Raw genomic sequence first — 15,205 nt, forward strand, 5'->3', positions numbered from 1 at the left:
ATGGAAAGAGGGAGAGGCAGGGGAGTCATCCAAGAAGCTCAGCAGTTAGTAAGAATGTCTAACGAGTCAGTAAGATGTTAATAAGTTAGTCAGTTAGTCAGAACATCAGAAAAGAGCACTGTCATCACACTTAAAGTGTCAGGTAGTGTTAATTAGAGCGGGGATGATCAAACAGTGTCATATTCCCAAAGACTTCTGGTAGGCAGAATGAAAAGAATCTACTAATTTTGTCAATTAGAAGATTACTAATGGCATATAATAAAGGAAGTAGTTTCATTCTTATGAATGGGTAGAAATCTTCAAGGGACAGAGGAAGTGAGGAAGTCCTTTCTTTTTAAAAATCTTTCATCTAATGGAGTGATACCTACATGAGGTTTTACGGAAGGCTATTTTTTTTTTATTATACAATAAAAAACTATTTATTGGCCAACTGAAAAGTAGTTCAAGTAGGAGATGCAGCAAATAGAGCAAAGAAAGAGACAACTTATAGAGCCCAGTTCTAGCCAGCTGAGACCAAGGGACAACAACATTTTTTTGAAAACTATGGAGTGTTTAACAAATCTGTGTGTCATCCTTGCACAGGGGCCATGCTATTCTTCTTCTTTGTATTGTCCCAATTTTAGTATATGTGGTGCTTATTTTAATCGCACTTAGGTATGTGATTTTAAAGACTTGCTAGTCTTGACGTGAATGCTCCATAAGTTCCTGGAGCTCAAAAGTTTAAAATTAATTTCATCAATTGATTCTACCCATCCCAAACATATTTCTGTTCCTATATTCTCTCTCCTAATTACATAGTCTCCCAAATTAAAGTCTGGAAATTATTTTGTATTTCTTTTGTTACCCCCCATCTATTGTTCTCACCTTTCTTACCACCTCCTATCCAATCACACACAAAGTCCTATTGATTCTTCTCTTAAGTTTGTCTGGAGTCTATCTTGTATTTTATTTTATTTATTTAAAAAAAAATTTAACATTTATTCATTTTTCAGAGACGGAGAGAGACAGAGCAGAGCAGAGGAGGGACAGAGAGAGAGACACACAGATTCCGAAGCAGGATCCAGGCTGTGAGCTGTCAGCACAGAACCTGCTGTGAGGCTTGAACCCACGAACCACGAGATCATGACCTAAGCTGAAGTCAGATGCTTAACTGACTGAGCTATCTAGGAAGAAGCCCTCTTCCTTCCTTCCTTTCTTTCTTTCTTTCTTTCTTTCTTTCTTTCTTTCTTTCTTTCTTTCTTTCTTTCAAGTCTATCTTGTATTTTAATCACAGTTCTCTATTTTGTGGAATCCACTGAACTGGAAACTCTTTGAGGATGAGACTTGTTCTTTATGTTTTTCCTCATTTCAGCTCCTAAAAGTATATATGAAACATATTATAAATATTTGGTAAGTTTTGTAGAGATGAGCTAAGTGTTCTCCCAGTTTCCCTGCACCCTTGTTTCTTACACTCCAGTCACACCATACAACCTACTCTTCCTCCAATACCCTGTATTATTACTTATCCTTGTTTTACTTCTGCCTGGGATGCTCTTCACAATGTATTGTCCACCTGGAAAGTGGACCATATTTCTGAAAAGTTAGTGGAGGAATTAATGCCTCTGTGAAATTGCCCTTTATTACTCTACTTTTGTGCAGACCTTGCTGCAGAATATCAAATACATTTCTTTTTCTATCTGGCACATGACAAAATCTTTCTCAGCTTCACTTGTTTGACACAGCCATAGAACGTGGGTGGGAAAATTGTGTACACGTTTAAGCTTAGCCCGTAATTGCTTTCCTGTTGTCATCCTCCATGCTGTTTTTCACTTTCAGGTGGTTGCTTTAAAGATCCCCTCAAGTGGATCTTGGGAGCTATTATAAGAAGGGAGCCCAGGCCCCCAAGTCGTTGGTTGGTGAACTGTCCAACCAGCAACTCCTGCATAGGACAACTGTGAGAATGAAAAATAAACTTTTATTGTGTTAAACCACGGAGATTTGGGAATTTATCCATTAGAGCCACTGTAGAGGCACCATTTGCCACCCCAAAATATGTCTTTTTGGTATAAGGATTATTTTAGGCTGATTAATTTTTAAGAAACTGCAAACATAGGAGCTCTAAAAACCAAACAGAAGTTACCTTTTTTAAAGAGACGTGTACATGTATAAGGAAAATCTTTATTTGTAAGGGTGTCTCCCTTGCTGTACCAGGAAGAGAAGGATGACTCAATCTTTAGAAACTATTATCAGTGGAGAAGGCAATGACTTAGGTCTGAATAACCTTACCCTTGTTTCCAGTGCATGTCCAGATAATCTCTCATAACTGACTGTCCACCCCCAATATCTCGTTTTGTCTTTATCTGAAGATGGTTTTAAGGTGATGGCTTTGGCAATTTCAGAGAGTTACTCAGTTTTTCTGGGTCTCTCCCATGTATACACATTACCAAACATTTGTTTGGTTTTCTTCTGTTAATGTAATATCAATGTAATTAGTAGACTAGCCAAGAAAGCTAGAAAGGAAGACAAAAAATCTTCTGCCCCTGAAGTTTTGGCAACCTGGTTGGGATTTTTCACTGGACACTGCTGGCTCTGGGGCTGCTGCAGATCTTGGGACCTTTGACAAAAAGCTGGCAGAAGGTAAGATTAATACCATATCAGTCTCCAGGATCTCTGCTTGCAGGATTCAGGGGAAGTGAGAATATATGTTTCTTTTCTAACTTAAGATAAGCTGGAGAAAATATTTGCAGAATTCATTCCTTGGGTATAGCAACACTGGTAAAGATTTGGTGATAAGTATTCTTGTTTTCTAGCCTTTCTTTGTCTTCCCAGAGATGGTCACTGTTTTCTATTTTCTATTTTCTGACTAATGAGAATGTTCTCCTTGGTCTTTACCAGTTGGAGGATGCCTATTTGTCTGACAGGCAGCTGAATAGGCTATGGATCCAAACTTAGGAAGTAAAAAAAGTGGGGGAAAGGGGGAACGTGATTCCCTTTGTTTGGAAAAGTCCTTTAAAACTCGACCCCTTATAATTAGTGCCTGTGCTTTCAAGGCTGACTCTGGAAGTGACCTGTCTGGATGTTGTGAGGCCTGCACCTCTTGAATTCTCCTTGAGGATGCTTCTTGCATCCATGATTAACCCATAAAAAGGCTTATTGGTTTGAGTCCCTATTAAGATTAGTAGATCCTCGTCATCAATGGCCAGATGATGGAACATTTGGAGAAACTTCTATATTGAAAAAACCTCTTTAGAGTGCTCTCATCCTAAATAAATATCTTATTGGTACTTATGGAAAGGCCAAATAAAAAAGATATAATTATAATGGCTAACCTTAGGGACTCTCTTAACAGGATGAAAGAACAGAAATTAGACAATTTTCGAACAAAAATTAACATTCATATCCAATGTAAATTGCCCTTCTCAAAATTTGGCTCTGATGCAGGCAGGTCAGGTCCAAGGACCCAGAGGGGTCCCGCAGGACCATCCAAAAGGGTCCTTGGCTATGCCCAGGAGAGAAGTTAAACATAAGCCAGTAGGAAGTGAGAGCAGAGTTTATTGCAGAGATAGAGCAGATACAGATAGAGCATCTGGATGATTCAGAAAGGAGAAGAAGAATGAGTCTCATCTTTGCTTGGGATCCAGGTTTTTACTGAGGACAACAGTCTGATGTACGTGTCCTGTCAGGCATCCAAGAACCGGTCAAATAAGGACAAATGCTCAGGTGTCCTCCACAAGTTGCTTATGCCCTGGAGCTAGAGGTCTTGGTGAGTCAGTGGTCTTGGAAAATAAACATTTGGACCTAGCCTGGTCACTCCTTAGATGTTATCTATTGTGCTGGAAGACTCCAAAGAAATCATTAACTTGACCTTTACAAAGAGGACATATATTAAAGCACGTGTAAGGTTGAGATGCAAGTCCTAGCAAGAATAGAAGCAGGAAAAGAGCAAAGAAAACACACACACACACACACACACCTATTTTTTCATGGGTTCCCTTTGGTTTCCTTGTCTTAGTTCCATCTGTCTATTTTAACTTTTCTTCCCCTAAAAGATTTACAGAGAGCACTCCAACCTTATTTCCAGTTCCAAGGATACAGGTTATTCATGTAAGTACTAAGACCAGGAAGTGAATTTAGCAGAAGCTCCTGAGACTGGTGACTGAGTTTGCTTAGCCGTCCCTTCCAATCCCTCCTACTTTCTGGGGCTCTGTAACCAGCCTCTGCCTGCTTCAGGCCTTGCAATGCAGTGTCCTTGGTGGGAGTATGCTGGATCCCCATCACAAAGAATTCATGTCTCCCAATATCAATAGGTCTAAATTATATAGCCTTTCAGGTAGAAATCTCCTTGATACAAAAATAAATAAATTTAGTTGGAAAGATGGGCCAGTTCCTTGATATTCTGGCTGTAATCCGGGTTTTTGGGGAATGGGCAACGACTATTTTGTCTTGCAGGTCTCTACAAAAACCAGAAATGTGCCTCACTGATCTTTACCAATTCCAAACCTCCCTCCATCATATTAAAATGCTTGTAGATATTGTAAAATATCAGATTGGAAACAGAATTGTCTTCCACTTAAGGAAGGGGAAAATTGAAATAGACCTGACTCATGGCTAAAATTTTAAGGCCATAACTGTGGAGGGTCTCTATGTCAGTCTGAATGGTTATATGTCTCTCTCTCTAGTGTATATATAGTGTGTGTATATATTAGATATATACATATATACACATACATATATATGTGTGTGGGGGGTATATATATATATATGATGTGTTATATTTTTCTACCTCCAGATTGTGTTGTCAAAGTGATTTGTAAAGAGCTGTATTTAATTGGCTTAGAATTAAGTACTTATCAATTAAGTATTCCTAAAGTTCACAGTAATATAACAAACTGATCCAAATGCTTTTCAGGTTTATGTGATCTGGAAATATATTTGGTATTAGAGTTAGTTTACGTTGATTGGTTTAATTAAATTAGACATGTCTTTAGAGTTATCATAGTTAAATATAATGCAGACATACAACTTTTATTCTACCTGGGTTTACTAGTCAAATAAGTTTATATTATATCTCTGTTACAAAATTTGTCAGGAAGAAACATAGCTTGGGATGATGGCAGACTTTGTCTAATGTCTCATGAAGTTTTCATGGGAAGTCTCAATGTAATTTTTGGGAGCAAGTGAGTTAGATACCTTGTGGGATAAGACTTTAGGGAGACTTGCTAGCAATATTTATATTGTGTGGTATGTGTACATAAAAGTAACTTTTGTTAACCTTAAAAATTAAATTTCTCGGGGCGCCTGGGTGGCTCGTTGGTTAAGCGTCCGACTTCGGCTCAGGTCATGATCTCATGGTCTGTGAGTTCGAGCCCCGCGTCGGGCTCTGTGCTGACAGCTCAGAGCCTGGTGCCTGTTTCGGATTCTGTGTCTCCCTCTCTCTCTGCTCCTCCCCTGTTCATGCTCTGTTTCTCTCTGTCTCAAAAATAAATAAACGTTAAAAAAAAAATTAAAAAAAATTAAATTTCTCGTTATTTTACTAGGAAAAGATGGGTTTAGTCAAGAATAGCAGAGAATTGAAATCTGGAGCAAACTGTGGCAAAACATAGGCAAGTTTGTCCCCAAAAAGGAAGGAATGATTTTTTAGAGGCAAGTGGGAGCTTGGGAAGGTTGTTATCAATAAAATTGGAGGAAATTGGGATCTGGAGGTATACTAGCTTTTCATTGGCTGAGTTGTGACCTTCTCTCATTGGCTAGACTGTTGCTGGGGGGGATGAGGAAAGTCTTTCTTCCTCCTGCTGGGATAGTAAAATATATCTAAAACAGCATCCATGCGCAAGGTCTGTCCCTTATGGTTGGATTCGCAATTGAGGATAAGTGTTGAAACATGACAGCTCCCTCTGCTGAACTTCCAGACTCAATTTTAGTGAGGTTACACCTAATTAATTTTCACATTTTTTCCTTTTGATTGAGATCTTTTTTTGAAAGCATTGGTGACCAGTAGTCAGGTTCTTTATATTAGTGGTTTTGTGCCTCAGTGCAAGGAAGAACCTTTGCTGGTTGTCATGTCCTATGTCAGAGGGAAAGTGCTTAGCAGTTGGAAAATACTTCAGCCCACATGTGAGTAACAAGGAAGGTTAGGTAGGGAGAACCTTCAGGTACTTCTCATCTAAAGTTTCTTTCTCAAGGTCATAAGTATTGGGGATCATCTGGAAACATTGAGCTAACAGCACCCTACTGGGTACATCTTTTAAAAAAATCAACAAACAACAAAATATATGACTTAAAATAAATTTGCCAAACAGAAGAAGTAACATAACAATTCAAAATTATAGATGGTTCTAAACCAGGACTGTAGGTCTGAAAATAGCCAACTGAGATATTTATGGGCACTTATTCTGTCATAGGGGAGGAAAGTTCTCCCCAAATGGTCAACCTGGAGTCAGGTATGCCTCCTGAAGTCTCTGCTTAAAGCAACCAAGAAAGCATGATAGTGAACAGTGCAAGAGCACACTGGAAGAATTAACTGAGTGCATTTGGGAAGCTACAGTGTAGGTATAAACATGAAACAATAGCTGATGTGCATTGTAAAAGAGCAAAACTTCAAAGATGTTTTAAAACAGTATTGTTATTTCATAAGAACAATTTGGAAAAAAATGTGCTATTGATAATACAAACTGTAAGGTTGCAAAATCAGAGGCCATAAATTTGGATGAGAATCCAAAGTCAGGGGCATCTGGGTGGCTCAGTAAGTTAAGCATCAAACTCTTGATTTTGGCTCAAGTCATGATCACTGTCATGAGACTGGGCTCCATACTGAGCATGGAGCTTGCTTAAGATTCTCTCTCTCTCTCTCTCTCTCTCTCTCCCTCTCTCTCTCTGCTCCTCCCCTGTGCTGTGTGTGTGTGTGTGTGTGTGTGTGTGTACGTGCATGCATGTGCTCTCTCTCTCTAAAAAAAAAAAAAAAGAAAAGAATCCAAAGGCAGTTAATAGTTCAGACGAAAGGAGACTTTTGTGAATTCAGAACCTTCTAACCTTTCAGAAAAAGCAAATGAAAAATTAACTTGTTTGATAATTAACTTGTTTTGATATCATGAGCAAGCCATTTCCAAAAGCCCATAATTAAAAAAACAAAAAAACCAAAAAAGCTTTCTTCAGGTGCCTGGCTGGCTCAGTTGGTATAACATGCAAATCTTCATCTTGTGATTGTGAGTTCAAGCCCCATGTTGGGCACAGAACTTATTTTAAGGAAAAAAAAAAAAAAGAAAAGAAAAGAAAAGAAGAGCTTCCCCCTTTTGCAAGGGCTTGGGAGATACAAACAAGAGAGACAGCAGAAGCAACAGTGAGAAAAAGGACTGGTATGACCATCTTGGGAAAACTGTCTCATCAGGTATTGTCTGCTTCAATTCCAGGAAATCTTCACTTTCAGGTCACCAGTGGTGTGCAGTTTCCTTCAGGGTTTGGTGCTTTCTTTACATGTGTCGCGTGAATCCAGAATCTATCCTTTGGAGTTTGGTAGCACAAAGTTTGGTTAATAGTACCTAGTAAGGGCCTTTCCAGTGACATTGAAGAATCGTTCTGGAGATTTTTTTTCAAGAGACAAAATTTCTAGGTTGCAAGGTGTGATGCTTGTCATCATCTCCCAAGGGTACATTGTAAAAAGATTACTAAAGCATGGTTATTTATTATTTTTAAAAGTTTATTTATTTTTAAGTTTATTTATTTATTTTGAGGGAGAGAGAAAGAGAGAGAGCACATACATGAGAGGGGAGGGGCAGAGAGAGAGAGAGAGGGAGAGGGAGAATCCCAAGTAGGCTCCACATTGTCAGCACAGAGCCCTGAGGTCATGAGATCATGACCCTGAGATCATGACCTGAGCCAAAATCAAGAGTCAGATGCTTAACCAACTGAGCCAGCCTGGCACTCCTCAAGGGTGGTTATTTTTAATAGAATCAATTAGGTCTTCATGCTATTGAAGTATATATCCTTTTATCAACTATGGATAAAAGGAGGCAGGGGCCATGTATATTGGATGTCCTGTGACTGTCTCAAAGGCTGAGAGTCTGCATCCCAAATGGGGTAGATTTGAGATTTAGAGGACAAACAGCAATGCTTTAGTCCAAGGTTTTTGGAGAGTTTCTGCAATTTTTGCAAATTGAGTCTTAATAATACCGTTGGTGCATTTGACTACCTCTGAGGATAGAGGATGGTATGTACAATGTAAGTGTTGTAAAAGTAGCACAGACTTGTTGACCTGACCAGTAAATAGGTTCCCTGATCACTATGTTGTTTGAGAAGGGTTACCCAGGTAGGGATAATCCTTTCTAATGGAATTCTAGCCACAGAAGAGGTATTGGACTGTCTAAAAGGAAAATCCTTAGTCCAGGGAGAAAACATACAAACCATAACTAAAACATATTTATATCCATGAGATTGGGGGAGCTGCATGAAATCCACATGCCAAAACTCAAATGGTCCATTGGGCAATTTAAAATACCCAGAGGTGGTATGGACAGGTTTCCCAGGATTGTACTTTGGACAGGTGAAACAAGCAAGAGTAGGCACTTTTTGTGGTCTTATTAACTTTTCCAACCAACATTGATTCATGAGTATTATAATTTTGTCAGCAGACCAATGGTTTAATGCATGTATGGTTGTAAGTATTGGGAATTTAAGGATTTCTGGAAAGGCCAGATCATTATTTGGATTGTTCTTTATTTTTAGTGAACTGACAATTATTAGATTTCCAATATTATTTCTCCTTACTGGGGCCAATTGTTGGGCATCTGCGGTCAATTTGTCCAAATTGCCATTTAGGAGAACATCCTCTTGTACCGTGACAAAGACCTGGCTATTGATTTCCATGAAAGCAGCATTTTTAGTGGAAATATCACTGAGTTGGATTACTCTGGGTCTAGGGATTGAGTCTGGAACACCCATGAAACTTAATAATAGCTACAGCCACTGGCAAATGCATGGCATCTAATAAATTTTGGACATGACAGCCATTTTTAATCTTATTCCCATTGGAGATAAGGAAATCTCATTTCCATAACATTCCAAAATCATGAGCTATCCCAAAGGCATCCACACTCTCAGTAGTGCAAGCCTGGCTAAGGGCATATAACCCAGCCTGCTGGGCTGAAGTAGTCAAGGGGAAAGGTGTGGCCTCAGTGACTTCAAAGGGAGTTGTAATAGCATACTCAGCATGATGTTTACCACTTTTAACTTTTAAATAAGAATTGTCACTAAACCATGAAAAATCTGCATTGGTTAGAAAATTTTCTATAAATTATCATGGGGAGTCAGAAGGTAATCTGTCAGTGTTAAGCAGTTATGAGGGGTTTCATCCAGGTCCAAATGTACCCCTATTCTGGGATCAGATGTTCTAAGTATCTAATCTGAGTTTGAACAAACTGGGATTTTTTGTTTTTGAGACTTTACTTCCCTTTAAGGCTAAAAGTTTTAACAGGTGGATGTTGCCTCCTGTGAATAGGTTTGAGAAGAAGAACAGAGAAGCAAATCACCTATGTATTACAACAAGGTAGATGCTGCAGAAAGCTTTATATTCTCCAAATCAGCTTCTATGTTTTGTGAAAAATAAGGACTTTCTGGAACCCGGGGACATTACTGTCCAGGAGGTGTATTACTGTCTTCCCAAGTGAAAACAAAATGATGCCGGCTGTCTTTATCAACTGGAATACTAAAAATGTATGGCAGAGATCAATTACAGTGACAAATTTTGCTTTCAGTGGGGATGGATGTTAGTAGCACATGGGGGTTAGGAACAAGAGAATGCCAAAGGATAACAGTATTGTTCATGGCTCAGAGGTTGTGGGCAAACCTCCATCCCCAGACACTGGATTTTCTCACAGGTAAAATAAGAGTATTACAGGGACTAATGAAGGGGATAATGAGGCCCTGAGCCTTGTAATCTTCTGTTATAGGCTTGATGCCCTGAAGGGCTTCTTTACCATAGGGCCTTGATTAATTACGGGGAGAGGTTTTGAGGGATCTATTTGAATCTTGATGGGAGTCGCACTGTGGATTCTACTGATATCAGTTGAAGATTTTGCCTATAAAGAGAGTGGTAGCTGATCCAATAGGAACAAATGCTCAGTGTCCCCAGACTCAGCTATAGTGCCATCAGGGACGGAGCATAGAAAAGAGGCTGAGAGTCATTTCATCCTCCTGGTTGGTTATTTTGATTACTACTGTCAGCTTCTAGAATTATTTCTCCCTTCGGATTCTAGAATTATTCTCCCTTTTGGGAGAAATTCTGGCATGATAGTTTTCTATGGAATCTCAGCTCAATAAATTAATCGGAATGGAAGAATTAAGAGGGAAAACGATGAGCATCTCTCAAAAACCTGAAACAAAAGGAAGAGGTTCAGAGACAGGAACCTGTTGAGGTTTGTTAGAGACCCCCTGAACTGTTTTAGTGCCCTGAGGCAGGAGCTACTTTATAGCAGTGGAGTTGTATACTGGGAGCATAGCTCTGGTTTCACTACATAGATTCATTCCCAGTCTGGAGAATGGTTTCTCAAGCTGATTAAGGGAAAAGACTGGGAAGAACCTATGTAGTTCCTCAGAACCCTCTTCCTGGAATTGGGAGGACATTGGAAAGGTTGGCTAGAGGGCTGAAGACACCAGAGTGCTTAAATTTGTAACAATATTTTTCTAGTGCCCTGACCCTTTGCAATAGTAGCAAAAACTAGAAGGTTTTTTGTTTTGTTTAGGGACCTTCATTTGCCAGAATTGAAAATTGAGAATTTTAGTGGTCTTTCTTTTAGGCAACTCATTTAGGATGTGAGCAAGCTAGTTTGCCTTATTAACTAAATTTGGAGCAGGAAATTTCCCATTCCATCCTGTTCCTTTTAACTAAAAGAGAAAGATCTCAGTTAAGGTCATTAATAAATATAGAGTTAAATGCTACCTGGGTGGATCCAACATTTAAAGGAGAATCAGTGGGTCACCCGGGTGGTTCAGTTGGTTGAGCATCCAACTTTTGTTCAGGTCATGATCTCTTGGTCGAAGCCTCACCTCAGGCTCGCTACTGTCAGCACAGAGCCCACTTCAGGTCCTCCATCCCCCTCTCTCTTTGCCCCTCCACTGTTCATGCTCTCTATCAAAAATTAACAAATGTTTTTAAAACATTAAAAAAATAAAGGAGGATCATAACATTTTTTAAAGTTTATTTATTTATTGGGGCGCCTGGGTGGCTCAGTTGGTTGGTCCAACTTTGGCTCAGGTCATGATCTTGCAGTTTATGAGTTCAAACTCCACGTTGGGCTCTGTGCGGACAGCTCGGAGCCTGGAGCCTGCTTCGGATTTTCTGTGTCTCCCTCTCTCTGCCCCTCCCCTGCTCACTCTCTGTCTCTTTCTCTCTCAAAAAGAAATAAACATTATTTTTTTTTTTAAAGGCAGTTTCAATAGGCTCAGGAGAGGAGTGAATGGGGAGAGATTCAGAGGAAAAAGTAAGTTCAGCAGACAGAATAGAGCAAAATGGCATTGGAGGTGGGGCCTGAGCACAAGATGGCCACCATGTGTCTACAGACAAAAAAGATGGAAAAGGGGGAAAAAGATGCCTCAGAAGCCATTTCCTCTTTCGATTGTTTGCCTCAGTCAATTTAGAAATAGTATTTTGCAAAAAGGCAAACTTAGAATCCTAAAAATATCTGGAAGTCTTGAGGTACCACTTAAAATAGGAATCCTGTTAGGTTTTTTGTGTTTTTTTTTTTTTCCTTTTCTATTCTTTTTTTTTTTTTAAGTTTTTTTTTTTTTAATGTTTATTTATTTTTGACAGAGAGAGAGAGACAGAGCATGAGCGGGGGAGGGGCAGAGAGCAAGGGAGACACAGAATCCGAAGCAGGCTCCAGGCTCTGAGCTGTCAGCACAGAGCCTGATGCGGGGCTCAAACGCATGAACTGTGATATCATGACCTGAGCAGAAGTTGGATGCTTAATCGACTGCGCCACCCAGGCGCCCCCCTTTTCTATTCTTTTAAGGAACCATGGCTTTCTAACTTAATTTTGAGCAAAAGCAGTGTGGGGAGATCAAAAATTCGTCATAATAGCCATTGAAGTTTCAAATTACTTTTGGTTAAGTAAGTCCACTTAGTTATAAGTGTGCATGCAGAGAGAACATAGTTTTTAAACATAAAACTGGTCAGAGTCAGAGTAAGGGTGTATGGGAGTGGAGGTGGGGGGGGGAGAACAATCAAGGCATTATGATTGATGACTGGGATCCCATTTTTTAGAGGTTTTCAGAAACAACCTGATTCCAAAAGGAATCAGACCAAGACCAGCACAGTAAGGGGCAGTCCAATCCCATTCCAAGCAGGAATTGGACTGAAGGCCAGCTCACTTCCACCTGGAGTAGTCCAATCCTAAAAAGGACTCAGACCAAAAGCTAGCACAGTTCCACAGTTCCATCAGGAATATTATGAGTCCAAAAAAGAGTTGTACTGAAAGCCAAATGAGTAATCTTAGAGATAAAAACAAAACCAAGGCCTTAAAACAGATACCAAGCAAAGCCTGGAGAGCTCAAACACAAAGCGTGAAGCTCAAAATCTGGAAAAAAATTTACCTCAAACCCCGTCATCGGCGAGAAAGCAGTAAGCCCAGCTGGCCCTATGGGTACCGTAACCTGTTTGCTCACCAGCCTCAGAGCTGTTGGGGGTCTTTTCTGGATCCCCATATGGGCCACTAACTAATAGCTAATGTTAAAAACCAAACTGCTAGTTATTTCACTAGCAAAAGATGGGTTTATTCAGGAATAGCAGAGGATTGCAATCCAGACAAGTAAGCTGTGGTAAAACCATAGGCAAGTCTGCTAAAAAAACAAACAAACAAATGGATGATTTTACATAGAGGAAAGCAGGAAGTTGGGAAGGGGGTTATCAACTAAATGTTCATTGGAGTAAAGTGGGAACTGAAGGTATGGTGGCTTTTCATTAGCTGAATTGTGACCATCTTTCAGTGGCTGGGCTCTTGCTGGGATGCTGAAAGCCTTTCTTCCTCCTTCTGGGATAGTAAAATAATATCTAAAATAGCATCCATGTATGGGGCACCTGCGTGGCTCAGTGGGTTAAGTGTCCAACTTGATTTTTGGCTCAGGTCATGATCTCATGGTTTGTGAGGTTGAGCCCCATGTGGGGCACTCACAGCACAGGGCCTTCTTAGGATTCAATCTCTCTGCCCCTCCCCCTGCTCATTCTCTCTCTCTCTCTCTCTCTCTCTCTCTCTCTCTCTCTCTCTCAAAATAAATAAATAACTTAAAAAAAGAAAAGTAGGATCCATGTACAAGGTCCCTCTCTTCCAGCTGGATTTGTAATTGAAGATGAGTGGTAAGTCATGGTAGCTCCCACTGCCAAACCTCCTGACTCAATTTTAGTGAGGTTTCTCTTCATTAATTTTCACACTTCCAAATCTTTTTGATAACTTGAAACTTTAGAATTTTGCTCAGTTAAGTTAAATAATAGAAATTCATTGAATATCTAGATCATTTCCAAATAAAATAAAATAGTGAAACACTAATTACTAAACAAACGTTTATCTACTTTTGGCCTAATTAAAGAGAAACTAAAGTTAAACATGCTTTGTGCTTTGATGAAAGATTATACTACGAAGTAGCACATGCTTCTAGAAATTATAAAATGTATTCATAAATTTGCTAATGTAGAGAATAATGGTATAACAGCTTATAGTTGCTTACTTCTTAGTTTTTACTAGAGATTAAGATTTCTAAGAGTTAAAAATGTTAATTAATATACGTAACTAGGGGTATCTGGGTGGCTTGGTTGGGCATCTGACTTTGGCTCAGGTCATGATCTCATGGTTAGTGAGTGTGAACACTGCATCAGGTTCTGTGCTGACAGCTCAGAGCCTGGAGCCTGCTTCTGATTCTGTGTCTCCCTCTCTCTCCTCCCCTCCCCTGGTCGCACTCTGTCTGTCTCTCTCTCTCAAAAATAAATAAACATTAAAAACAGTTAAAAAATATATATGTAACTAAATTTACCAGACATAATAAGGGAAACATCTTCATATACAAGGAAATTAGGATATGTGTTTTTAGTAAAAGAATGTATGAGAAATAAAAATGCATTTTTGTTGAAGGGGAAAAAAGTAAATTTGTCTAATAGTAAAACTGGTTATTTCAAAATGGGAAAGAAGAACAACAGAACAAAATCTGAAAGTTGTAGAAGGTTTGTGGAAAGAAATCCTTAGAAATAAATTTTATGCATGCTCAGGAGTGGCTAAGACTGGAATGAATTTAAGTGAGTAAAAGAACCTTAATATCAAGAGTGAACTGGTACAAAATTAGAATTTGGTTTTCTTTCTGTTAAACAACAGCAATGTCTTGTACTATTGGTCTGCTTTTGGTAAGAGATTGTAAAAGGTTGTTTTTTTTGTTTATTTGTTTTAACTTTTAAAGTAATCTGCCTAAAAAGCAAAGATTTTGTGTTTTATCAAAATAATCCCCTAAACTTCATGTTATCTTTATCATCAGGGATTTAATTATGTAAGTAAACCTAATTCTCTTGATACTAAAAGAGCTAAGCTTTGTTCAGAATAATGTAACCTTGTATATTACAAAGACCTGTGAAGTCTTTGTCACTTTGGTTAAGTAGGTATTGTTTCACAGTGGCCTGTGATCCTATTTATTCAAGTGTCCAGAACTCTGATATTTTTGATAAGCTTCCCCAAATACTAAACTTTCTTAGATTATAATTGTATAGATATATATTTATAAGTGTTCTAGAAATTGTATGAAATTCCTAAAAATCTGCTATGTCCTGGTGTAATGTTATCACTTGTAACTCTAGTTATCTTGAAGTGTTGTTTGTCACAGAAATAACCAAATTTCCTTGTCAACTGCATGGTAATGAACTCTCATTAGATCTCTAACCATGGCCATTTTTAAGTCTTCAGCCTTTACAGAGAGTAAGTATTTCACTCGGATGCTTTTCCAAAAGTGTTTGCAAAGTACTTCATCTTCAAGGAAACTCATGGAAAGTACTCTAGAATACAGGTTTCTGACAACCTTAAGATTATAAAACTGAACTGGGTAAGAATTTCCAGAGCCAATGGGCAAACTGGATCTAGGCAGGACAAAAATTAGCATGGGCCTGAATGAACTGATGAAGATGATTGTAATTTTCGTGACTTTTTGTTGATTTTTTAAAAATGTTTTGTTTTTCCCAATTTAAGGAAAAATTTTCTCTTAAGCT

The 15,205-nt window shown here is 38.9% G+C and overlaps 1 non-coding gene across 1 annotated transcript; it reads right to left on the reverse strand.

The window, feature by feature from the left end:
• Nucleotides 1–537: 537 nt before the first annotated feature.
• LOC122238907 lies at nt 538–648 on the reverse strand. The gene has a single exon (XR_006218055.1). It is a non-coding gene; the product is annotated as a U6 spliceosomal RNA (small nuclear RNA).
• Between the last annotated feature and the right edge of the window lie 14,557 nt (nt 649–15,205).

This window comes from Panthera tigris, chromosome B2 (assembly GCF_018350195.1).
Source record: "Panthera tigris isolate Pti1 chromosome B2, P.tigris_Pti1_mat1.1, whole genome shotgun sequence".
Taxonomy (NCBI): domain Eukaryota; kingdom Metazoa; phylum Chordata; class Mammalia; order Carnivora; family Felidae; genus Panthera; species Panthera tigris.